Raw genomic sequence first — 27,720 nt, forward strand, 5'->3', positions numbered from 1 at the left:
TACGACCTACCTATGACGGACCCTTCCGTGTCATCGAGGCGGGAGCCAAGAGCTTCATGGTTGATATGGGGGGTACGCCGGAGTGTGTGTCTGTTGATCGCCTCAAACCGGCTCACTTGGACCTTGAACTGCCCCCGGACTTGACTCTGCCTGCGCTCAGGGGCCGCCCCCCCGTCCTACCCCCCCTGCCACGCCGTGGCCGTTCCCCCCTCCAACCCCTACAAGCCCCCACAGCTTGCGGCCCTCGGGTCGACGCTGCCCCCCGCCCCGCACAACAAGAGGATGTGATGGACGATGTCACACCTCCTCCCGCACCTCCTGACTTTGCCTACAGTCGTAGGGGCTCGCGGGGATTTTGAATATTGAGGTGAACACTGGGGGGGCTGGTGTAGTGACTACATTATGTGTTCGTGTTCCCCTCTTACTGATCGAGTGGGAGGGAACTGGCTATGAGTCACGGGGGGTCTAGGGGGACGGGTTATGCGGTTGCACGAGTTCTAGCCATGCGCTGCGAGTGATTGTTCTGCTCTGTCGTTTTTGGATTAAAACGGTTATTATTACGCTGCCTACGTCCTCCTTTTCCTCCGGCACTACAATATAACCAGGCCCGCCGCTCCCTATACGCAGAGTACGCAGAGTGCTTAGGGCACCAAGTACCTGGGGGGGGCACCAAAAATTATGGTTTGTAAAAAAAATAAAAAAATAAAAATAATTATTACATTATTGAATTAAAAAAATATATAAATTAGTTATGAAGAGGCCCACCGTTGTTTTTTCTTAATTGCATAACCTATCACTCAATTTCGGCAATTATGTTTTTACCTAATATATAAAAAGAGGCTCCCCCCCCCTCCGCTCGCGTAGGGCACCGAAATGGCCAGCAGCGGCCCTGCATATAACATATATTTATAAATATTTTATGACAATTCTGTTCTAAATCTAGTTATCAGTGGGCCAATACATACCGTACATGCTATTTCAATTGGCTTTTTCGGGAGGTATAAACCATAATGAGTAAAGAATACATTTCATCTGTGACAAGCAAATTTTCTTAATTAATTCTGCCTGAAACCCAAACCAATAAAATACCAGGATATACAATATTGAAAAAGTAAGAACAAAAGTAGCCTAAATAGGAAAGCATTCTGTAAAAGTCCACCATCATTTAATCTTTATCCCACCCAGCCAACAGTTTTTGTCGCTATGACAACAAACAGGGTAGATATTTGATCAGATAGGAATTCAGGCTAAATGCAGCTGCTAGTGTAGGTCTACTGTTATATTGGAAGCTTGGTAATTTTATCCGATAGGTGGAGGCAAAACACTATTCAGAGAATCAAAATTGACCGCCCCCCCTCCTCCCCCCCTCCCAGACAGACTACACCAACAACAACCGATAAAAAAAATCCATATTTTGTTGATATATCAGATCAAGCTCAAGCCTCCATCTTCTAGTCGGAAATTATTGTCAGCCATATACTGCATGAGATAGGAATTATCTTCATTCTCTGTCTGTGTAAGTTGCTATGTTTCGTATTTCTATAACCAGAAAATACATAGTTTCAATTCAAGCTATCAACGGATACAGTACTAGGCCTTTGTTCGATGTACAAGTACTGTATCTTATTGTCGTAATCCTTGTTTTTATTATTCCTTCAGCTATCTACACTCTCTCAAGGGTTAGCGTGTCATTGATCACAGCCTCATTTTAAAGTCGCTTTGGATGAAAGCGTGGGCTAAAACGACTCAATGTAATGCGAATGTGACTTCTCTAGCTTATGCTCCACTTCCTCCTCATTCCATCCACAGTCGAGGTCAAAGGCATCGAGTTTCAGGAGTCTGGTCCCAAGATAGTACCGGACGAGAAGGCAGAGGTCGTGATCAACTGTAGCCATGACGACAGCTCTCGGCCTGTGATGCTGTGGTACCAGCAGAAAGGGGCGTCGGGTCCCTTGGTCTTGCTGGGTTATAACTATGGAGCCACTACATCCAACTATGAGGACGGCATCAAAGAGCAGTTTGAGATCAAAATGGAGGACCGGCAGAGCGGATCCCTGGCGGTTCGGGAGGCAAACGTGACGCACACGGCGGTGTACTTCTGCGCTGCTGGTGAGCACAGTGAGCACTAAAACGCTCCTCTGTGTATCGAGTCGATGATGAACAGTACTAGGCAGGAGAGGGTGTGTCTTAGTCTTCATGAAACAGACTTGTTCAGAAGGAGGGTCTGTATGTCTGTCTGAACACAACATGGAGGACAGGATGTCTTTTGCAGTCGTTGGTGTTCTCCTGACTTTGCTTCGACTTCTGGGTAAAATCTCTCATAAGTCTGCTTCCAATAAACGCTATTTACTAATGTCAAATTTCAATCTTTACAGTCTATGGTTTTGTCTTGGACTTTAAATGAACATCGTCTGTCTCTCTGCTTTTCTGTTCACAGATGTGTTAGACTGTGTGACATTTCAGCCATCCCATCCCATAATACTTCAGGAAAACATCCGGGCGGAGATTAAATGTCAACACAACGACAGCGCTCTCGAAGTCATGTTATGGTACCAGCGAAGACCACAGAGCAACAATTTGAGTCTAATAGGCTACAGCTACTTTGGCAGCGACCCCAACTACGAAGAAGGGTTCAAAGATCGATTTGAGATGACGATGGAGAGCGAAGTGAAAGGAGCGCTGGTACGTCGAAGGGCAGAGGCAAACGACTCTGGGGAGTATTTCTGTGCTGCCAGTACACGGTGATGTGGTTTGATGTGAGTCGCTCACTCAAAACCGATCTGTCCTTTCATCAAAGCTCAAACACAAGCAGCTAACGCTAGTCCCTCGTGTAAAATCCAAACTGTACGATTCCTTATCCATTTTGTTCCGTGTATCGATTATCCATCGGCCACTTCTGTCTCTTTAAAGATTAAAATATGACTTTGAATACTGTATGTCAGCCATGCACTGAATGAGATAGGAATTATCTTAATTCTCTGATTGTGTAAGTTGCTATGTTTCGTATTTTTATAACCAGAAAATACAGTTTCAAGTCAAGCTATTAACGGATGCAGTACTAGGCCTTTGTTCAATGTACACGTACTGTATCTTGTTGTTGTAATCCTTGTTTTTATTAATCCTTCAGATATCTACACTCAAGGGTTAGCGTTTCAAAGGCGCTTTGGATGAAAGCGTGGGCCAATACGACTCAATGTACTGCAAATGCGACTTCTCTAACTTATGCTCCACTTCCTCCTCATTCCATCCACAGTCGAGGTCAAAGGCATCGAGTTTCTGGAGTCCGGTCCCAAGATAGTACCGGACGAGAAGGCAGAGGTCGTGATCAACTGTAGCCATGACGACAGCTCTCGGCCTGTGATGCTGTGGTACCAGCAGAAAGGGGCGTCGGGTCCCTTGGTCTTGCTGGGTTATAACTATGGAGCCACTACATCCAACTATGAGGACGGCATCAAAGAGCAGTTTGAGATCAAAATGGAGGACAGGCAGAGCGGATCCCTGGCAGTTCGGGAGGCAAACGTGACGCACACGGCGGTGTACTTCTGCGCTGCTGGTGAGCACAGTGATGTGGTTTTGAACCGTGTGCACACTAAAACGCTCCTCTGTGTATCGAGTCGATGATGAACAATACTAGGCAGGAGAGGGTGTGTCTTAGTCTTCATGAAACAGACTTGTTCTGAAGGAGGGTCTGTATGTCTGTCTGAACACAACATGGAGGACAGGATGTCTTTTGCAGTCGTTGGTGTTCTCCTGACTTTGCTTCGACTTCTGGGTAAAATCTCTCATAAGTCTGCTTCCAATAAACGCTATTTACTAATGTCAAATTTCAATCATTACAGTCTATGGTTTTGTCTTGGACTTTAAATGAACATCTTCTGTCTCTCTGCTTTTCTGTTCATGTGGTGTTAGACTGTGTGACATTTCAGCCATCCCATCCCATAATACTTCAGGAAAACACCCAGGCGGAGATTAAATGTCAACACAATGACAGCGCTCTCAATGTCATGTTATGGTACCAGCGAAGACCACAGAACAACACTTTGAGTCTAATAGGCTACAGCTTCTTTGGCAGCGACCCCAACTACGAAGAAGGGTTCAAAGATCGATTTGAGATGACGATGGAGAGCGAAGTGAAAGGAGCGCTGGTACGTCGAAGGGCAGAGGCAAACGACTCTGGGGAGTATTTCTGTGCTGCCAGTACACGGTGATGTGGTTTGATGTGAGTCGCTCACTCAAAACCGATCTGTCCTTTCATCAAAGCTCAAACACAAGCAGCTAACGCTAGTCCCTCGTGTAAAATCCAAACTGTACGATTCCTTATCCATTTTGTTCCGTGTATCGATTATCCATCGGCCACTTCTGTCTCTTTAAAGATTAAAATATGACTTTGAATACTGTATGTCAGCCATGCACTGAATGAGATAGGAATTATCTTAATTCTCTGATTGTGTAAGTTGCTATGTTTCGTATTTTTATAACCAGAAAATACAGTTTCAAGTCAAGCTATTAACGGATGCAGTACTAGGCCTTTGTTCAATGTACACGTACTGTATCTTGTTGTTGTAATCCTTGTTTTTATTAATCCTTCAGATATCTACACTCAAGGGTTAGCGTTTCAAAGGCGCTTTGGATGAAAGCGTGGGCCAATACGACTCAATGTACTGCAAATGCGACTTCTCTAACTTATGCTCCACTTCCTCCTCATTCCATCCACAGTCGAGGTCAAAGGCATCGAGTTTCAGGAGTCCGGTCCCAAGATAGTACCGGACGAGAAGGCAGAGGTCGTGATCAACTGTAGCCATGACGACAGCTCTCGGCCTGTGATGCTGTGGTACCAGCAGAAAGGGGCGTCGGGTCCCTTGGTCTTGCTGGGTTATAACTATGGAGCCACTACATCCAACTATGAGGACGGCATCAAAGAGCAGTTTGAGATCAAAATGGAGGACAGGCAGAGCGGATCCCTGGCAGTTCGGGAGGCAAACGTGACGCACACGGCGGTGTACTTCTGCGCTGCTGGTGAGCACAGTGATGTGGTTTTGAACCGTGTGCACACTAAAACGCTCCTCTGTGTATCGAGTCGATGATGAACAATACTAGGCAGGAGAGGGTGTGTCTTAGTCTTCATGAAACAGACTTGTTCTGAAGGAGGGTCTGTATGTCTGTCTGAACACAACATGGAGGACAGGATGTCTTTTGCAGTCGTTGGTGTTCTCCTGACTTTGCTTCGACTTCTGGGTAAAATCTCTCATAAGTCTGCTTCCAATAAACGCTATTTACTAATGTCAAATTTCAATCATTACAGTCTATGGTTTTGTCTTGGACTTTAAATGAACATCTTCTGTCTCTCTGCTTTTCTGTTCATGTGGTGTTAGACTGTGTGACATTTCAGCCATCCCATCCCATAATACTTCAGGAAAACACCCAGGCGGAGATTAAATGTCAACACAATGACAGCGCTCTCAATGTCATGTTATGGTACCAGCGAAGACCACAGAGCAACAATTTGAGTCTAATAGGCTACATCTACTTTGGCAGCGACCCCAACTACGAAGAAGGGTTCAAAGATCGATTTGAGATGACGATGGAGAGCGAAGTGAAAGGAGCGCTGGTACGTCGAAGGGCAGAGGCAAACGACTCTGGGGAGTATTTCTGTGCTGCCAGTACACGGTGATGTGGTTTGATGTGAGTCGCTCACTCAAAACCGATCTGTCCTTTCATCAAAGCTCAAACACAAGCAGCTAACGCTAGTCCCTCGTGTAAAATCCAAACTGTACGATTCCTTATCCATTTTGTTCCGTGTATCGATTATCCATCGGCCACTTCTGTCTCTTTAAAGATTAAAATATGACTTTGAATACTGTATGTCAGCCATGCACTGAATGAGATAGGAATTATCTTAATTCTCTGATTGTGTAAGTTGCTATGTTTCGTATTTTTATAACCAGAAAATACAGTTTCAAGTCAAGCTATTAACGGATGCAGTACTAGGCCTTTGTTCAATGTACACGTACTGTATCTTGTTGTTGTAATCCTTGTTTTTATTAATCCTTCAGATATCTACACTCAAGGGTTAGCGTTTCAAAGGCGCTTTGGATGAAAGCGTGGGCCAATACGACTCAATGTACTGCAAATGCGACTTCTCTAACTTATGCTCCACTTCCTCCTCATTCCATCCACAGTCGAGGTCAAAGGCATCGAGTTTCAGGAGTCCGGTCCCAAGATAGTACCGGACGAGAAGGCAGAGGTCGTGATCAACTGTAGCCATGACGACAGCTCTCGGCCTGTGATGCTGTGGTACCAGCAGAAAGGGGCGTCGGGTCCCTTGGTCTTGCTGGGTTATAACTATGGAGCCACTACATCCAACTATGAGGACGGCATCAAAGAGCAGTTTGAGATCAAAATGGAGGACAGGCAGAGCGGATCCCTGGCAGTTCGGGAGGCAAACGTGACGCACACGGCGGTGTACTTCTGCGCTGCTGGTGAGCACAGTGATGTGGTTTTGAACCGTGTGCACACTAAAACGCTCCTCTGTGTATCGAGTCGATGATGAACAATACTAGGCAGGAGAGGGTGTGTCTTAGTCTTCATGAAACAGACTTGTTCTGAAGGAGGGTCTGTATGTCTGTCTGAACACAACATGGAGGACAGGATGTCTTTTGCAGTCGTTGGTGTTCTCCTGACTTTGCTTCGACTTCTGGGTAAAATCTCTCATAAGTCTGCTTCCAATAAACGCTATTTACTAATGTCAAATTTCAATCATTACAGTCTATGGTTTTGTCTTGGACTTTAAATGAACATCTTCTGTCTCTCTGCTTTTCTGTTCATGTGGTGTTAGACTGTGTGACATTTCAGCCATCCCATCCCATAATACTTCAGGAAAACACCCAGGCGGAGATTAAATGTCAACACAATGACAGCGCTCTCAATGTCATGTTATGGTACCAGCGAAGACCACAGAACAACACTTTGAGTCTAATAGGCTACAGCTTCTTTGGCAGCGACCCCAACTACGAAGAAGGGTTCAAAGATCAATTTGAGATGACGAGGGAGAGCAAACTGAAAGGAACTCTGGTACGTCGAAGGGCAGAGGCAAACGACTCTGGGGAGTATTTCTGTGCTGGCAGTACACGGTGATGTGGTTTGATGTGAGTCGCTCACTCAAAACCGATCTGTCCTTTCATCAAAGCTCAAACACAAGCAGCTAACGCTAGTCCCTCGTGTCAAATCCAAACTGTACGATTCCTTATCCATTTTGTTCCGTGTATCGATTTTCCATCGGCCACTTCTGTCTCTTTAAAGATTAAAATATGACTTTGAATACTGTATGTCAGCCATGCACTGAATGAGATAGGAATTATCTTAATTCTCTGATTGTGTAAGTTGCTATGTTTCGTATTTTTATATCCAGAAAATACAGTTTCAAGTCAAGCTATTAACGGATGCAGTACTAGGCCTTTGTTCAATGTACACGTACTGTATCTTGTTGTTGTAATCCTTGTTTTTATTATTCCTTCAGCTATCTACACTCAAGGGTTAGCGTTTCAAAGGCGCTTTGGATGAAAGCGTGGGCCAATACGACTCAATGTACTGCAAATGCGACTTCTCTCACTTATGCTTAACTTCCTCCTCATTCCATCCACAGTCGAGGTCAAAGGCATCGAGTTTCAGGTGTCCGGTCCCAAGATAGTACCGGACGAGAAGGCAGAGGTCGTGATCAACTGTAGCCATGACGACAGCTCTCGGCCTGTGATGCTGTGGTACCAGCAGAAAGGGGCGTCGGGTCCCTTGGTCTTGCTGGGTTATAACTATGGAGCCACTACATCCAACTATGAGGACGGCATCAAAGAGCAGTTTGAGATCAAAATGGAGGACAGGCAGAGCGGATCCCTGGCAGTTCGGGAGGCAAACGTGACGCACACGGCGGTGTACTTCTGCGCTGCTGGTGAGCACAGTGATGTGGTTTTGAACCGTGTGCACACTAAAACGCTCCTCTGTGTATCGAGTCGATGATGAACAATACTAGGCAGGAGAGGGTGTGTCTTAGTCTTCATGAAACAGACTTGTTCTGAAGGAGGGTCTGTATGTCTGTCTGAACACAACATGGAGGACAGGATGTCTTTTGCAGTCGTTGGTGTTCTCCTGACTTTGCTTCGACTTCTGGGTAAAATCTCTCATAAGTCTGCTTCCAATAAACGCTATTTACTAATGTCAAATTTCAATCATTACAGTCTATGGTTTTGTCTTGGACTTTAAATGAACATCTTCTGTCTCTCTGCTTTTCTGTTCATGTGGTGTTAGACTGTGTGACATTTCAGCCATCCCATCCCATAATACTTCAGGAAAACACCCAGGCGGAGATTAAATGTCAACACAATGACAGCGCTCTCAATGTCATGTTATGGTACCAGCGAAGACCACAGAACAACACTTTGAGTCTAATAGGCTACAGCTTCTTTGGCAGCGACCCCAACTACGAAGAAGGGTTCAAAGATCGATTTGAGATGACGATGGAGAGCGAAGTGAAAGGAGCGCTGGTACGTCGAAGGGCAGAGGCAAACGACTCTGGGGAGTATTTCTGTGCTGCCAGTACACGGTGATGTGGTTTGATGTGAGTCGCTCACTCAAAACCGATCTGTCCTTTCATCAAAGCTCAAACACAAGCAGCTAACGCTAGTCCCTCGTGTAAAATCCAAACTGTACGATTCCTTATCCATTTTGTTCCGTGTATCGATTATCCATCGGCCACTTCTGTCTCTTTAAAGATTAAAATATGACTTTGAATACTGTATGTCAGCCATGCACTGAATGAGATAGGAATTATCTTAATTCTCTGATTGTGTAAGTTGCTATGTTTCGTATTTTTATAACCAGAAAATACAGTTTCAAGTCAAGCTATTAACGGATGCAGTACTAGGCCTTTGTTCAATGTACACGTACTGTATCTTGTTGTTGTAATCCTTGTTTTTATTAATCCTTCAGATATCTACACTCAAGGGTTAGCGTTTCAAAGGCGCTTTGGATGAAAGCGTGGGCCAATACGACTCAATGTACTGCAAATGCGACTTCTCTAACTTATGCTCCACTTCCTCCTCATTCCATCCACAGTCGAGGTCAAAGGCATCGAGTTTCAGGAGTCCGGTCCCAAGATAGTACCGGACGAGAAGGCAGAGGTCGTGATCAACTGTAGCCATGACGACAGCTCTCGGCCTGTGATGCTGTGGTACCAGCAGAAAGGGGCGTCGGGTCCCTTGGTCTTGCTGGGTTATAACTATGGAGCCACTACATCCAACTATGAGGACGGCATCAAAGAGCAGTTTGAGATCAAAATGGAGGACAGGCAGAGCGGATCCCTGGCAGTTCGGGAGGCAAACGTGACGCACACGGCGGTGTACTTCTGCGCTGCTGGTGAGCACAGTGATGTGGTTTTGAACCGTGTGCACACTAAAACGCTCCTCTGTGTATCGAGTCGATGATGAACAATACTAGGCAGGAGAGGGTGTGTCTTAGTCTTCATGAAACAGACTTGTTCTGAAGGAGGGTCTGTATGTCTGTCTGAACACAACATGGAGGACAGGATGTCTTTTGCAGTCGTTGGTGTTCTCCTGACTTTGCTTCGACTTCTGGGTAAAATCTCTCATAAGTCTGCTTCCAATAAACGCTATTTACTAATGTCAAATTTCAATCATTACAGTCTATGGTTTTGTCTTGGACTTTAAATGAACATCTTCTGTCTCTCTGCTTTTCTGTTCATGTGGTGTTAGACTGTGTGACATTTCAGCCATCCCATCCCATAATACTTCAGGAAAACATCCGGGCGGAGATTAAATGTCAACACAACGACAGCGCTCTCGAAGTCATGTTATGGTACCAGCGAAGACCACAGAGCAACAATTTGAGTCTAATAGGCTACATCTACTTTGGCAGCGACCCCAACTACGAAGAAGGGTTCAAAGATCGATTTGAGATGACGATGGAGAGCGAAGTGAAAGGAGCGCTGGTACGTCGAAGGGCAGAGGCAAACGACTCTGGGGAGTATTTCTGTGCTGCCAGTACACGGTGATGTGGTTTGATGTGAGTCGCTCACTCAAAACCGATCTGTCCTTTCATCAAAGCTCAAACACAAGCAGCTAACGCTAGTCCCTCGTGTAAAATCCAAACTGTACGATTCCTTATCCATTTTGTTCCGTGTATCGATTATCCATCGGCCACTTCTGTCTCTTTAAAGATTAAAATATGACTTTGAATACTGTATGTCAGCCATGCACTGAATGAGATAGGAATTATCTTAATTCTCTGATTGTGTAAGTTGCTATGTTTCGTATTTTTATAACCAGAAAATACAGTTTCAAGTCAAGCTATTAACGGATGCAGTACTAGGCCTTTGTTCAATGTACACGTACTGTATCTTGTTGTTGTAATCCTTGTTTTTATTAATCCTTCAGATATCTACACTCAAGGGTTAGCGTTTCAAAGGCGCTTTGGATGAAAGCGTGGGCCAATACGACTCAATGTACTGCAAATACGACTTCTCTAACTTATGCTCCACTTCCTCCTCATTCCATCCACAGTCGAGGTCAAAGGCATCGAGTTTCTGGAGTCCGGTCCCAAGATAGTACCGGACGAGAAGGCAGAGGTCGTGATCAACTGTAGCCATGACGACAGCTCTCGGCCTGTGATGCTGTGGTACCAGCAGAAAGGGGCGTCGGGTCCCTTGGTCTTGCTGGGTTATAACTATGGAGCCACTACATCCAACTATGAGGACGGCATCAAAGAGCAGTTTGAGATCAAAATGGAGGACAGGCAGAGCGGATCCCTGGCAGTTCGGGAGGCAAACGTGACGCACACGGCGGTGTACTTCTGCGCTGCTGGTGAGCACAGTGATGTGGTTTTGAACCGTGTGCACACTAAAACGCTCCTCTGTGTATCGAGTCGATGATGAACAATACTAGGCAGGAGAGGGTGTGTCTTAGTCTTCATGAAACAGACTTGTTCTGAAGGAGGGTCTGTATGTCTGTCTGAACACAACATGGAGGACAGGATGTCTTTTGCAGTCGTTGGTGTTCTCCTGACTTTGCTTCGACTTCTGGGTAAAATCTCTCATAAGTCTGCTTCCAATAAACGCTATTTACTAATGTCAAATTTCAATCATTACAGTCTATGGTTTTGTCTTGGACTTTAAATGAACATCTTCTGTCTCTCTGCTTTTCTGTTCATGTGGTGTTAGACTGTGTGACATTTCAGCCATCCCATCCCATAATACTTCAGGAAAACACCCAGGCGGAGATTAAATGTCAACACAATGACAGCGCTCTCAATGTCATGTTATGGTACCAGCGAAGACCACAGAACAACACTTTGAGTCTAATAGGCTACAGCTTCTTTGGCAGCGACCCCAACTACGAAGAAGGGTTCAAAGATCGATTTGAGATGACGATGGAGAGCGAAGTGAAAGGAGCGCTGGTACGTCGAAGGGCAGAGGCAAACGACTCTGGGGAGTATTTCTGTGCTGCCAGTACACGGTGATGTGGTTTGATGTGAGTCGCTCACTCAAAACCGATCTGTCCTTTCATCAAAGCTCAAACACAAGCAGCTAACGCTAGTCCCTCGTGTAAAATCCAAACTGTACGATTCCTTATCCATTTTGTTCCGTGTATCGATTATCCATCGGCCACTTCTGTCTCTTTAAAGATTAAAATATGACTTTGAATACTGTATGTCAGCCATGCACTGAATGAGATAGGAATTATCTTAATTCTCTGATTGTGTAAGTTGCTATGTTTCGTATTTTTATAACCAGAAAATACAGTTTCAAGTCAAGCTATTAACGGATGCAGTACTAGGCCTTTGTTCAATGTACACGTACTGTATCTTGTTGTTGTAATCCTTGTTTTTATTAATCCTTCAGATATCTACACTCAAGGGTTAGCGTTTCAAAGGCGCTTTGGATGAAAGCGTGGGCCAATACGACTCAATGTACTGCAAATGCGACTTCTCTAACTTATGCTCCACTTCCTCCTCATTCCATCCACAGTCGAGGTCAAAGGCATCGAGTTTCAGGAGTCCGGTCCCAAGATAGTACCGGACGAGAAGGCAGAGGTCGTGATCAACTGTAGCCATGACGACAGCTCTCGGCCTGTGATGCTGTGGTACCAGCAGAAAGGGGCGTCGGGTCCCTTGGTCTTGCTGGGTTATAACTATGGAGCCACTACATCCAACTATGAGGACGGCATCAAAGAGCAGTTTGAGATCAAAATGGAGGACAGGCAGAGCGGATCCCTGGCAGTTCGGGAGGCAAACGTGACGCACACGGCGGTGTACTTCTGCGCTGCTGGTGAGCACAGTGATGTGGTTTTGAACCGTGTGCACACTAAAACGCTCCTCTGTGTATCGAGTCGATGATGAACAATACTAGGCAGGAGAGGGTGTGTCTTAGTCTTCATGAAACAGACTTGTTCTGAAGGAGGGTCTGTATGTCTGTCTGAACACAACATGGAGGACAGGATGTCTTTTGCAGTCGTTGGTGTTCTCCTGACTTTGCTTCGACTTCTGGGTAAAATCTCTCATAAGTCTGCTTCCAATAAACGCTATTTACTAATGTCAAATTTCAATCATTACAGTCTATGGTTTTGTCTTGGACTTTAAATGAACATCTTCTGTCTCTCTGCTTTTCTGTTCATGTGGTGTTAGACTGTGTGACATTTCAGCCATCCCATCCCATAATACTTCAGGAAAACATCCGGGCGGAGATTAAATGTCAACACAACGACAGCGCTCTCGAAGTCATGTTATGGTACCAGCGAAGACCACAGAGCAACAATTTGAGTCTAATAGGCTACATCTACTTTGGCAGCGACCCCAACTACGAAGAAGGGTTCAAAGATCGATTTGAGATGACGATGGAGAGCGAAGTGAAAGGAGCGCTGGTACGTCGAAGGGCAGAGGCAAACGACTCTGGGGAGTATTTCTGTGCTGGCAGTACACGGTGATGTGGTTTGATGTGAGTCGCTCACTCAAAACCGATCTGTCCTTTCATCAAAGCTCAAACACAAGCAGCTAACGCTAGTCCCTCGTGTCAAATCCAAACTGTACGATTCCTTATCCATTTTGTTCCGTGTATCGATTTTCCATCGGCCACTTCTGTCTCTTTAAAGATTAAAATATGACTTTGAATACTGTATGTCAGCCATGCACTGAATGAGATAGGAATTATCTTAATTCTCTGATTGTGTAAGTTGCTATGTTTCGTATTTTTATATCCAGAAAATACAGTTTCAAGTCAAGCTATTAACGGATGCAGTACTAGGCCTTTGTTCAATGTACACGTACTGTATCTTGTTGTTGTAATCCTTGTTTTTATTATTCCTTCAGCTATCTACACTCAAGGGTTAGCGTTTCAAAGGCGCTTTGGATGAAAGCGTGGGCCAATACGACTCAATGTACTGCAAATGCGACTTCTCTAACTTATGCTTAACTTCCTCCTCATTCCATCCACAGTCGAGGTCAAAGGCATCGAGTTTCAGGTGTCCGGTCCCAAGATAGTACCGGACGAGAAGGCAGAGGTCGTGATCAACTGTAGCCATGACGACAGCTCTCGGCCTGTGATGCTGTGGTACCAGCAGAAAGGGGCGTCGGGTCCCTTGGTCTTGCTGGGTTATAACTATGGAGCCACTACATCCAACTATGAGGACGGCATCAAAGAGCAGTTTGAGATCAAAATGGAGGACAGGCAGAGCGGATCCCTGGCAGTTCGGGAGGCAAACGTGACGCACACGGCGGTGTACTTCTGCGCTGCTGGTGAGCACAGTGATGTGGTTTTGAACCGTGTGCACACTAAAACGCTCCTCTGTGTATCGAGTCGATGATGAACAATACTAGGCAGGAGAGGGTGTGTCTTAGTCTTCATGAAACAGACTTGTTCTGAAGGAGGGTCTGTATGTCTGTCTGAACACAACATGGAGGACAGGATGTCTTTTGCAGTCGTTGGTGTTCTCCTGACTTTGCTTCGACTTCTGGGTAAAATCTCTCATAAGTCTGCTTCCAATAAACGCTATTTACTAATGTCAAATTTCAATCATTACAGTCTATGGTTTTGTCTTGGACTTTAAATGAACATCTTCTGTCTCTCTGCTTTTCTGTTCATGTGGTGTTAGACTGTGTGACATTTCAGCCATCCCATCCCATAATACTTCAGGAAAACACCCAGGCGGAGATTAAATGTCAACACAATGACAGCGCTCTCAATGTCATGTTATGGTACCAGCGAAGACCACAGAACAACACTTTGAGTCTAATAGGCTACAGCTTCTTTGGCAGCGACCCCAACTACGAAGAAGGGTTCAAAGATCAATTTGAGATGACGAGGGAGAGCAAACTGAAAGGAACTCTGGTACGTCGAAGGGCAGAGGCAAACGACTCTGGGGAGTATTTCTGTGCTGGCAGTACACGGTGATGTGGTTTGATGTGAGTCGCTCACTCAAAACCGATCTGTCCTTTCATCAAAGCTCAAACACAAGCAGCTAACGCTAGTCCCTCGTGTCAAATCCAAACTGTACGATTCCTTATCCATTTTGTTCCGTGTATCGATTTTCCATCGGCCACTTCTGTCTCTTTAAAGATTAAAATATGACTTTGAATACTGTATGTCAGCCATGCACTGAATGAGATAGGAATTATCTTAATTCTCTGATTGTGTAAGTTGCTATGTTTCGTATTTTTATATCCAGAAAATACAGTTTTAAGTCAAGCTATTAACGGATGCAGTACTAGGCCTTTGTTCAATGTACACGTACTGTATCTTGTTGTTGTAATCCTTGTTTTTATTATTCCTTCAGCTATCTACACTCAAGGGTTAGCGTTTCAAAGGCGCTTTGGATGAAAGCGTGGGCCAATACGACTCAATGTACTGCAAATGCGACTTCTCTAACTTATGCTTAACTTCCTCCTCATTCCATCCACAGTCGAGGTCAAAGGCATCGAGTTTCAGGTGTCCGGTCCCAAGATAGTACCGGACGAGAAGGCAGAGGTCGTGATCAACTGTAGCCATGACGACAGCTCTCGGCCTGTGATGCTGTGGTACCAGCAGAAAGGGGCGTCGGTTCCCTTGGTCTTGCTGGGTTATAACTATGGAGCCACTACATCCAACTATGAGGACGGCATCAAAGAGCAGTTTGAGATCAAAATGGAGGACAGGCAGAGCGGATCCCTGGCGGTTCGGGAGGCAAACGTGACGCACACGGCGGTGTACTTCTGCGCTGCTGGTGAGCACAGTGATGTGGTTTTGAACCGTGTGCGCACTAAAACGCTCCTCTGTGTATCGAGTCGATGATGAACAGTACTAGGCAGGAGAGGGTGTGTCTTAGTCTTTATGAAACAGACTTGTTCTGAAGGAGGGTCTGTATGTCTGGAAACAACATGGAGGACAGGATGTCTTTTGCAGTCGTTGGTGTTCTCCTGACTTTGCTTCGACTTCTGGGTAAAATCTCTCATAAGTCTGCTTCCAATAAACGCTATTTACTAATGTCAAATTTCAATCATTACAGTCTAAGGTTTTGTCTTGGACTTTAAATGAACATCTTCTGTCTCTCTGCTTTTCTGTTCACGGGTGTGTTAGACTGTGTGACATTTCAGCCATCCCATCCCATAATACTTCAGGAAAACGCCCGGGCGGAGATTAAATGTCAACACGACGACGACGCTCTCACTGTCATGTTATGGTACCAGCGAAGACCACAGAACAACACTTTGAGTCTAATAGGCAACAGCTACTTTGGCAGCGACCCCAACTACGAAGAAGGGTTCAAAGATCAATTTGAGTTGACGAGGGAGAGCAAACTGAAAGGAACTCTGGTACGTCGAAGGGCAGAGGCAAACGACTCTGGGGAGTATTTCTGTGCTGGCAGTACACGGTGATGTGGTTTGATGTGAGTCGCTCACTCAAAACCGATCTGTGCTTTCATCAAAGCTCAAACAAAAGCAGCTAACGCTAGTCCCTTGTGTCAAATCCAAACTGTATGATTCCTTATCCGTTTTGTTCAGTGTATCGATTTTTTTTTTTTTTCTATTGGCCACTTCTGTCTCTTTAAAGATCAAAATATGACTTTGAATACTGTATTGTCATTGACTACTAACAAGAAATGCAAGGATCAAATCAATATAAATAATATATACGTCCTACACCTGGATTGATTTAGTCTGCTTTGTACACATCATTCTGGTCAGAACAAGCGTCTTTGACCAAGACAGGTTTCAGTACATGATCTGTTGGTCGAGGGAGGAGGAGACTAGAGACTAGAGAGACTTTCAAGCCTCTGTTTTTTTGCATAGCGTACCCTGGTGAAACATAGAATAGCATGATCAGTGACACTGAGGATTATGAACGATATATGACAAGAATTGAACTACAATAACAAAGAATATTGTATTTTAAGATCTCTTGGAGGACTGCAGTATGTGTCAATTTATATGCAGCCTTGGGATTCTTGTTGTCTGTTTTACACGTAAGACTTATTTCGATATACAATAATTTATCTCAAATCAATTGAAAAGTAAAGAAATTTTGAAATTGCTTTTTAATTAAATTTTTTGTTAGCTAATAGAATAACTTACAATTACAATTTTCCGTTTGCAGATGAAGCTCCAAGTGTTATCTTTCAGCAATCATCCGCTAAAATAGTCAGAAAAGGTTCCAAAGGGATCCAGATTGACTGCAGCCATGACGACAGCAATTATGTATTAATGTACTGGTACCAACGCAAAGACGAAAACACGTCCCTGACCCTCATTGGGTTTGGTTACGAGTCGTCCCCTCAGAACTACGAGGATCGGTTTGAAGAGCAGTTCAACATTACAAGAGAAAGCGTCCTTCAAGGAACGCTGGTTCTTACAGAGGCAGCGGAGTCCGACTCGGCAGTGTATTTCTGCGCTGCCAGTACACGGTGATGTGGTTTGATACAGCTCCCTTGCCAAAACACCCTGAGAAATTAAAACGCAGCCTGACTGCTCTTTCCCCTTTGATGATGAACAGTACTAGGGAAGAAAGGGTGTGTCTTATTCTCCATGAAAACAACTTGTTCTGTAGGAGGGTCTGTGTGCTTGTCTGAAAACAACTTGGAGGAGAGGATGTCTTTTGGAGGAGAGGACCCTAATTTCTGCACCCCAGGGAGGTGGGTTCACCTCTGGTTCCTGTGTCATCATGGTCTTGGGCTTTGGTCTTGTTGTTGGCTTCTGGTTCTGGACTCTGGTTCTCAGCTTCTGGTTTGGTCTTTGTGGGGTTTGTGCACGGTGCCATTTGTCTTTGTTTCTTCCCTGTGTTGAGATCCTTGGATCTGGTCTTGGGTCTCGGGTGACAGCCGTGGTAGGCTGGTGGTCCAGGGTCATCTCTCTAGCCCCCTCCTAACTCCTAACCATAACCCCTCTACCCCCATATGGTAAGGAGCCTGCCTCGCTCGATTTATGTCCAATTTATGATGAACCTATCAGACCAAACAAGTCTAGCGACAAATCGAAACCAAATAGGATTTGAAATGTTACACACATTTACACTTGGAAATATTGCCTTCAACCTCAAAGAAGACCAATAGCCATATCCCTCAGGGGCGTAGCCAGGGTTAGAAAAATAGTGAGGTCCTGGCTTCAGAGCCAGGGGTTCAGTTATGTGGGGGGGGGGCAACAACAAATGTCACACATGGCAGACACAAAGTGACAAGTCTCAACAGAATTAAGCATTAACTCATGTCATGTCTGAGAAGTTCTCAACCGCTGATTTTGTATACAGCTGTACTTAGTATTTTTAATTTCATTTTTACGTCTACCGAATTGCGGTGACCTCATAGCTGGCTACGGGCATGGACGTGAGATGACCAGGGTGAGATCCCCTGGTCCGGGCATCTTGCCTCATTGAAGGAGTATTTCCTACAGCCTCAGTGGTGGCGGTCGTGCCTCATATGTTGAACAGAGAAAGGTGGGGCCTCACTCTGCTGCTGTCAGCCATATCGGCAGCATGCTAGTCACAGCCCTTCATCAGTTTATTCTTTTTAGGTGAGTTTTGTCATTGAAGGACAGGGCTCATGGACAGACATCATAATGGGGAATTCCATTGGATGTTTTTGTTTTTAAATACTTTCTTACTCATCCTCAATAGTACATAGGAGACACAGGCTTGTACTGTATTCCATCCTTTTTTGTGTGTGGATGAATAACTAACGAGAGAGCACTCCTGACCACTGCAGGTCTGGCTGCCGTCCCGGTGCCCGTTCAACCCGGGGATCTGACCCTCCAGCCGGGCGCAGCCGTCACGCTCACCTGCAGTCTGGCGTCCGACATGTCGAGCTACACCATGCTCTGGTACCGACAGCATGTCTACGGTGATCCCATCAGGTTCATCGTCAAAGAATACGACACCAGTCGGGGTCGCTTCAAAGCCACTCTGGACACAAAACAGAACCTTTTCTCGCTGGGAATAAGTGAGTCGCAGGAGAACGACAGCTGGACGTTGTACTGCGCAGCCTATCACCGCGACACGCCTGGGTGCACAAGGCGTACACATACCGTCGCTGAGCTACGTTCATAGCGCTGTGGAGGAGCGGGTATCACAGATGTCGAGGGCGCCGGGAGACCTTGTGGTTTTGATAGAAGTCGAGATAGCCAACTGTCAGGCCGGCGGCTAGGTTGGTGAATATGCAAGCTATGCAAGCGTTCTCATAACAGTGTAGTTGTTATCATTATTTATTATTTAAGGTTTGGTTAGACATGGACAGTGCAAATTAATAAACATGAAAAATGTCAATGTACCAGAATTAGCCAAAATGGCTATTTTGCATCTGTTGTCCATGGGCCGATGTAAACAGGCCTAAAGGGACTATAAACACAAGAAAAAAAATAAAATAAAATAACTATACACACATCGTACAGGTTGTGGTTGCGATATGAACATTACCTCTGGACACTAGGCAACAAGCGAGGAGGACATCCCATTGAAAACCAAAGAAGACATCATCATCATCAGTGACTTGGCTGACGTCGTCACGTCACTGACAATGTGACAAGAAGACGGACAGACTAAGAACATACAGGCCTACAACCACAGAGATAATGATCAGGCCTTGAGAATATGGTGCCTGTGGCGTTATGTCACGGCAGTCCCCTGGGAAGGTAGTTTAACCCCAGCAGGGGACAAGGCGCACCATGAGGATTAGGATGACTCAAATGATGGCTCCACCACCACTAGGCCACCATGAGGGAATGAACCCAGTGATGGGGAGATAATGAGGTTAGACTGTTACAAAAGGTCTGTGCTTTTATGACAATATAATTTATCTTGGCATTAAGTCCCCCCAAGGAAGAATTGCTGTTGAAATAATTAATTCTGAAATATGAAAGTGACAAGTAAGCTCCATTTAGGTTAAGGTACAGGAGGTGAGATAAGATAAGCTTAAGGTGGGGACAGAACGCCAAGATAAAGTATATTGAGGGACAAGATCAGGGAGGTTAGGGGATGAGGCAAGAAAGAAGACTGTGAGGAAGATGAAGTACGGTCAAGATTAAACACATTTTACGATTTAGATGACTTTCTCCTCCAAAATTAGAGAATTGAAGCAATTGGCGGAGAAAGGGTCATTTTAAATGTCAAACACTGACCTCTGTGGCAGACAAAGCGTACGACACGTGACGAGAAGAACACGACTGTTTCAGAATTGAAAGGTAACAAAATGCAAAGGAATATGTCACCACGGCGGTTCCAGCACATGCCTGTAAACAACGTCCTTAATCTTTAATGACAATAAAGATACAAAATTAAAGCACAACTGAAGTCATCATTCTTTGATAGGATTGTTTGAGGGGAAGGTCATATTTATATATATTTTAACAAACTTTTTTCTTATTTCTCACTCAAATTACGTGCTTTTTCATGAACTTTTTCAATAATATAACCTTGTATATAATCATAATTTGCATAACCCCAGCCTTGGTTATTAGACAGATATAGAAAATTCATAAAATAATCAAATCAAACCATTTTATATTTCAAGATGTGCTGATTTTCAAGTTATTTCACTGCAACTTTTTTAAAATATTTTTTATGAACTCCCTTATGTCAGCCCCATGTAAACACTGAATTAGGGAAGACAGACTATATATACAAAGCACCTTCCATTTGGAACAAGCTCCAAAAATACTTGATGTTGTGTGCTTGTGTTTGTTGTGTGCACTGAGAGAATGAATTAATCTCATCTCCCTCCCACTGTAATTGCTAATGTTTTTATATCCAAATTGATGCTGATACGTTGTATTGTTTTACTTTACTTTATTATATTATTAACTTTATCTACACATTTCCCTCGGCACCGTTGCAAAAGAAGGATTTTTTCCCTCAATGTGTTTTCCGGGGTTAAATAAACTAAAATGAAAAAATGAAAACAATTATTTTATTCTAAATTGCGTGCGTGTGTGCGTGTGTTTGAGCGACAGACCACGTCACCATGACGAAGTCTGCTATAAAAAGGCGGCAGGTGGAGAGAGAGGAGTAACCAAAGGTGTCCACATCCACCGTGTCATCATCCACAACAAAGGAAAAACTACACAAACAAACACACAACAGAACACAGAAGTTTTCATCAGACTCCTCGCGCCTGCTTTTCCTGGCGCCGGAGGCTTTTCTTAGCTCGTGCAGAGCAGCACGTGCGGGGTACAGCCGCTCGCGCTGTATCTGCATGAGCTAAGAAAACCCGCACCACGTGCTGCTGCTGCTGATGGTCGGGGGAGATATGGGGAGGTCGCGCGGGGGCGTGCGCAGGGAGCGCTGATGTTTTTGTATGATGATGTTTCACCGTGGGGACAGGGGGCCACGGTGATACATCCCCATAGAGGCGCCGTACAAAAACCTCCCGCCTTCACACGCAATGTGCCACCGCACAACCCGCTGTATCTCAAGGAAAATAAACAACAATGGAGGTAAAGTCGACTCCATGGCATCCCGGGTGCTTTTCAATACAAACCATCAGGAACATTAAAGACGTTAAAGGAGATTTTGTTCCGATTTTTCTGATAGCAATCGATTCCATTTGTGTGCGTAATTCGCCCGAGTTGATCAAACTCCGCAGCACACATGTGTGTTTAGTCAATACACGAAATACATCTCGGGATGTGGAGTCTTCCTTGGGAATGAATTCGGAAAGTTTGAGGACTTTTTGGTACAAGAGCAGACCAGTGTGACTCGGGAAACGAGGCTTACTTTGGAAAAGGGACGAAACTCACGGTCCTGGGTAAGTCCACTCTCAAAATCCTTTGCTATGACCAGCTGACAACAAATCTTTGACCGTAAATAGAGCCGAGTCGTTCTATTATAGACCGATCTGAGAGATCTGGGTTTTGGGAAGAATCGATAACACTGTGACCAACTATGATCCAGCCTACTTTGGCAAAGGAACCAAGCTGACCGTCTTAGGTAAATATTCCGTTCTCTAAATATGAAATTGAGGCTAAGACGGACTCTTTCTATAGCCTCGGCATGAAAACCGTACGCCAGCATTCGATATAGTGTGAGTATCGCGGTTGGGGAATGATTGAGCAGATTATACCAGCCATTTCTGCACTGTGATGGTTCAAGTGAAGCATATTTTGGAAAAGGAACCAAGCTGACCGTTTTGGGTAAGAGAATGATAAAGAAAAGACGTAGACCTACAATTTAATATGCATAGGTAAAATGTAAAGGGGAGCAGTCAAAGAGCTGTAGTAGTTGTCCTGCTTCGTACGGTACCTACTTCTTGCCATTAAGCTGGTGCACTGTGCCAATTATGAGGCCTATTTCGGCCAGGGAACAAAACTCACTGTTCTGGGTAAGTCCTAACGTTATTTCAGTTTTCGGTATGCAGTAAATGCACTTGACTGTGAATGAAACATTTACCTTGTGTGAGTCTGGTTAACTAATCAGTGGAAATAATGTGTTAGTAGGCCTGTCTCTATAAAGAAAAGGGGTAGGATTGCTTTAGAGCAGGTATCACAGGAGAAGGGGTTAAAGGCATTAAAACAGTGAGCACAGCTGGGTCTTGGGTTTATTGGTTGTTCTTGTGCACTGTGCCAGTGGTTTTAACGAGGCACACTTTGGTGGAGGAACCAGGTTAACGGTTATAGGTGAGACATCTAATGTTGTTTTTTACTTCTACTGACTGAAATAGCTAGATTAACCTGAAACGTGCAAATTAGCCGTTCAACGGACTCCCCAACATTTTCGGTCGGATAGTGCGTTAAGCCAAAGGCAAACTGCCAAGTTTTCAAATGAAAGAAAGACCATTTTTTATTCAATTAAATAACCAATTAATTAATTAATTCAGTCATTAATATATGCGGAGGGTTGAGACTTGACGTTAGTGTGTAGTGTTCACTTGAACGTATAGCGATAAGAATGACTAAACTACCAAAGGAGAGGGTTCTCCCGTTCGAGGTGGAGGTGAGGTGGAGCCGGTGAGGTGGAGGCGAGGTGGAGACAGGGTTATGTTACGGTGGAAATCCTCTGTGCTCCTACGCGGAAGCCTATTTCGGAGCTGGAACGAAATTAACCGTTTTAGGTAAGAAATGTGTCCTCCAAAGCTCTTTATCTCGAGGGAGTCATGGTGTAGACGTTTTGTTCATCAGTAGGCTACAATTAAAAAAAAGATCGAATCAAATATAAAAAAAAATTCATTGTTTATTTGTAAAGAATGTTCGAAAACGGTGAGTTAAGATTCGGATTCATCAAATGAAAATCTTGATCCCAGCGGTGTACATGTTGGCCCGGTGCCCAGAGAACACCGACCTGGAGTCAGTTTTATCCGCTCCCAAACTGTAAAGGCTGTGGTGTTACATGTTGGCCCGGTGCCCAGAGAACACCGACCTGGAGTCAATTTTAACCGCTCGGTGAGCGGCTGTGCTCCCAGTCCGAGGCATACTTCGGAAAGGGGACAAAACTCACCGTTTTAGGTAAGGATATACGCGTAAAATTATCGTATGTAATTCGTAATGCATATTAATTCTCTAATGGCGCATGTTAAATACATGTAAATATATATTAAAAAGAAATACGTCCACCGAGACCATTTTGGTGGTTAAATACATCTTTAAGTCGTATTCGTGATGAAGTGTGTTGTGTAGGTGTACACAACCAGGTTAAATGGTTTAAATGAACTGTACACTGTTGTAGGCTAGGCTACACAACGATTAAAGTGGTATTTGATTGATTCGCAAGGCCTGGTAGTTGTGTAACTGAACTCCGAGTCTGCTGTCTGTGGTAGATACACGACTCACGGTACTAGGTACACGGTACTAAGAAATAACTTGTTTGTATAGACAGCATTATGTTGCTTAGTATTGACAAAAACAATGGAGGGAAAAGCAATAATTTAAATGAAGAAACAAACTTAATAATTACTAATAGCAAAATTAATATAAGTGTTTTCATGATATATAAATGAAAAATTAATAATAGATAGGTAATATAGCTAATTGTCTTTTTAACAAGCAGCAAAAGCAAACACTGGCTTAATTGCTTAGTAAGGCTAATAATCATTTAGCAAAAAAGTGTTGGCCTAAATTAAGGACGTGTCAATATTGCAAAAAAGGTTCTAATGAAAAAGCTAAATAACTAAAAAATATGGAACAGATTACAATGGGATTAAAGTGTACAGTGTAACACTTGGTTCTATGAACATCCTTACTCTACCAACAGCGATATATTGTTTTTCTTTCTTCTGACAAATGCAATTATTGTCTCTTTGGATAAAAACGTCTGCTAAATGCCCTAAATGTAAATGTAACGAATCACACGGCCAGCGGCCTCGCTCTGTTAACATCCGACTTGGGTCCCCTGCCACAATTAGGCTCCTTAATCCACCTAATGTACACCAACGTACCACGTTTATCGGCCAGGGCCGGTCCCACATGCAGCCCCCACCAGGGTGTACCTGTCATGTGCACAATCATAACTAGTATGGGAGGCAAGTCGGTCAAAGGAAACGCGGAGGCTGGTCGACCCGCATGTCAGACGGTCTGACGGCGTCCCTCTGTCTCCACAGAACCAGGGTGTACCGTCTCCCCGCCCACGGTGGTGGTCCTGCCGCCCTCTGAGAAGGAGTGCCGGGACCGGAAGAAGCAGCTGAAGAAGACCCTGGTGTGCGTGGCGTCAGGCTTCTACCCTGACCACGTCAGCGTGTCCTGGACTGTGAACGGCGTGCCGTTCACTCAGGGCGTGGCCAGTGACCACACCGCCCTGCGTGTGGACAAGAAATACCAGATCACCAGCCGGCTCCGGGTGGGGGCCCAGACGTGGTACACAGAGGGCACCATCTTCAACTGCAACGTCAGCTTCTTCAACGGAAAAGACACCATCTACACCTCGGCCGAGGTTTATGGGAGCGGTGATGGTACAGTACAGCACCCAGAATGACCCCTAGGAGTCCCAGAACCCCAGACCTGGTTTATGGGGTCCGAGGTTCAAGGGGCGCCCCTGAATGTTAATGACCCTTTAAGAGTCCATTAAACCGAACCTGGTTTATGGGGTCACAGTAGCACCCCTGAACATGAATGGCCCTTAGGAGTCCCGTACCATTATGGGGGGACGGTGTTTACCATTACAATTTAAGTTTGTATAGAATTTATGTCGACTAATTGGACTTCAAATTGGATAAAGGGGTCTGCTTAATGACTGAACAGTAAATAAAAAACATTTATTATAGTTACACTTATAACAGTTATTATAGTATAACACTTTGTTAAGGAGCAGTAGCCGCTACGGGCATCTAGCTGTAGGAGATCCACAGCTGATTGTCAGCTGACGGACAGGTGACAGACAGGTGACGGACAGGTGACGGACAGGTGACGGACAGGTGACGGACAGGTGACTTACAGGTGACTGACAGGTTACTGCAGATCCTGGGGATCAATGACCAACAAACCTTGATTTGATTGGTAGGAAACCAGTGTAGTAATACGTGTTCCACTCCATCTTTCCAGTCAGTGGGACCAAGACGGAAGCAGGCGGCATGACCAGAGGTACCGGTTCTGACACCCAGTAAAACCACACAGCACTTACTAACCGAAAGGACCCACGTACAGGCGCTGACTTTATCTGTAGAGGCTCCTGTTGTATACGGTCACGGTTTGAAGTGCTGCTTTGTTTTCCCCACAGAGAAATTTATCAAAGTCACCCAGACGGCCAGACTGTCCTACATCATATTAATCGTCAAGAACATTGTCTACGGAGTCTTTGTCACGATACTGGCTTGGAAACTCGGCCTCGGACGCTCGCACGCTACGGTACGTTTTACGTGCGCGCAAAGCTAGCATGTAGCAATGTTGTGGTTACGAAAATAAGTGTTTTGGGTTTACAATGCTGTGACACATATTTCATAAATGCTAGAGCATGTTGACTCGGAAAACCTGGTTTGTCCAAATAGTTTGTATGTAAGTCTCTGTTTAGCAACTCTACTTCAAACCCTCACATGCACAATTGGTTACACTGTGAGTTGCCATTTGCCACTTTACGTTTATACTATAGCAACACACATATATGTATACAGTACATTTTTCGTGTAAATAATGTTACATTTTGTGTCTGACTTTTACTTGTTTGCACTGTTGAGCTAGCACGATATCCAAGCAGTTCAATGTGCCCATGAAAATAACCGTGAACCTTGAATCAAGTGAAGGCTGGAGGGGGGCGTCAGGTCAGGACGTCATTGGCTCAATCTGTGTCTTGTCCCGTCTCGTGCCCCAGGCTAAGAAGTGAGACAGCGGGGCGATACCAGGGAGCTGATGGCTCCAGCTGACCATTTTCTTGTTGCCTCGGTGATGTGAAACATGCCATGCGAGAATATAAACACATTACATTGTACTCTGGAGAGCCACGCTGTGTTCTACATCCAGGCATCAGCCCGCTTCGTCTCAGTTTCTCATCACTTTGAAGATCGCTGATGAATTGATTGGGACACTAAAATAATTATAAGAAGGAATATTAATAATGATAATCACTTTTGCTGAAATCCATGATGCTATTGTCTCATAAGAATGTATGTTTTTGCATGATTTGTGTTTGTTTTCATAAAACCCAATATGTCTTTCTGCAATAAATTCGATTAGGTTGAAATGGCTGCGGCTTGTTGTTGCTAGTTTGTAATTAAAGTTGCTGAGATGAGATGAGGGAATTAACTAAAGTTAATGTGTTGAGTTACTCACGTAGATTTATATATTCCACAAGTATAAGACAAAGCTCTACGCTAAAGGTCTATGCTAAAGGTCAATGAGAACAGAAGAAAGTAGTAAATTATACTTGATGTAGTTCATCATTTTAAATTGTGTGAAGACATTTAAGAGATTTAGGATTGTGTAAGATTCAAAGAAGAGGGATATTTGTACTGTAATATATATAATGTTTGACAGGCTGATGTAGGCCTACTAAATCACCCAAAACACTTTCTCAAAACCCAAAACACTCCAACCAGTTAATTATTATAAACACATCTCAATTATCTCAAGGGTTGGTCCACCAGACGCCTTACTACGTACCAAAACATACACAATCATCAGCAACATAGAAAATGATCAACAAAACACATCAGAGCATCACAAATACTCTTGTCTCCAGAGCGAGCCAGCCAGCAGAAGAGGAGCTGATGGAGGAGGAGAAGGGGGAGGAGGTGGAGGAGGAGGTGAAACAGGATGTGGTGACCCATATCCTCCTTACAAGCGAGAAATGTCAAAGATCAGCAGCTTTCTGCCTCCCCACCACGACCCAGACACCTGCCGCCTGCTCGTACAAAACAGCCTGCAGTCGGGCGGAGAACGTTCCACCGGGGGGCGGGGGGGGGGGGGGAGGACGGTTGCCGGGGGTGACGGGGGCGTGCGTGTGAGCGTGCAGTGCGGTGGCCTTCTGGCTGATTTTTCGAGGCAGCTGCTTGCCTCTGTTTCCGGTGCAGTCGTTTGCATTTTGCAAAAGAGCTTCTGAGGTGAAGACCTGAATATGAAAACCTGTTGTGCAACTGCTACATGACGAAAGTCAACTACAGGTGACGGGAAAGGTAACCTTCTAAAAAGCATAAGGTTCAGTGCTTTCATTCACCATTGTGAAAGCTGAAGTCAATGTGAGTGCTCCAGCTAAACAAAAGAAACACGTTCAAAACTATCTCCCCCTGCCGTCACTGTTGCATTACTCAAAGTCAACTGTACTTCATCAATTAGAAGTCTATTCCTTTTTTCACTTGTGTTTATGCTTTGAAAATCCATAATTCACACACAAGCATTAGCACACTCAGGAATGCACTTGAATGTAAAAAAATCGACACACGCACACGCACACACACACACACGCACGCACACACACACACACACACCCGTTGTTGAGGTGTCACAGACCCCTGTGGTAAACGTCTGACGGCTGTGCACCAGAATACTGAAATAAACTCACCACAGGTGTTATCAAAATATGATTCTTATTATAAAAATATTACAAAATGAACAGAAACATGGAGTCAAAATATAAAAGATAGTTCTCAAGAAAGACAGTGGCAGTGCATGGCCATTAAATTAGACTACAAAAACATAATTTAGTGAGGTCTCATTATAGCCACAACATATAATAATAAAATAAAATCGTACAGTGCAGCAGATAGCAGAGTATTTCAAATGGAATAAAATGAACCAATCACACTTACCACATTAACTTAATTAATCTGAATAAAACATACAGCGCCCTCT

General features: G+C 44.5%; 1 gene segment (V, D, J or C); it reads left to right on the top strand.

The window, feature by feature from the left end:
* Positions 1-1,399: 1,399 nt before the first annotated feature.
* LOC307087057 (T cell receptor beta constant 2-like) lies at positions 1,400-26,117 on the top strand. The segment is given in 23 exons: positions 1,400-1,516; positions 1,810-2,308; positions 2,438-2,756; positions 3,254-3,772; positions 3,910-4,219; positions 4,717-5,235; positions 5,373-5,682; positions 6,180-6,698; positions 6,836-7,071; positions 7,643-8,161; positions 8,299-8,608; positions 9,106-9,624; positions 9,762-10,071; positions 10,569-11,087; positions 11,225-11,534; positions 12,032-12,550; positions 12,688-14,013; positions 14,151-14,386; positions 14,958-15,257; positions 24,045-24,392; positions 24,982-25,020; positions 25,157-25,284; positions 25,745-26,117.
* Positions 26,118-27,720: the final 1,603 nt, after the last annotated feature.

The sequence above is a fragment of the Pollachius pollachius genome (assembly GCF_949987615.1).
Source record: "Pollachius pollachius genome assembly, chromosome: 15".
Classification (NCBI taxonomy): domain Eukaryota; kingdom Metazoa; phylum Chordata; class Actinopteri; order Gadiformes; family Gadidae; genus Pollachius; species Pollachius pollachius.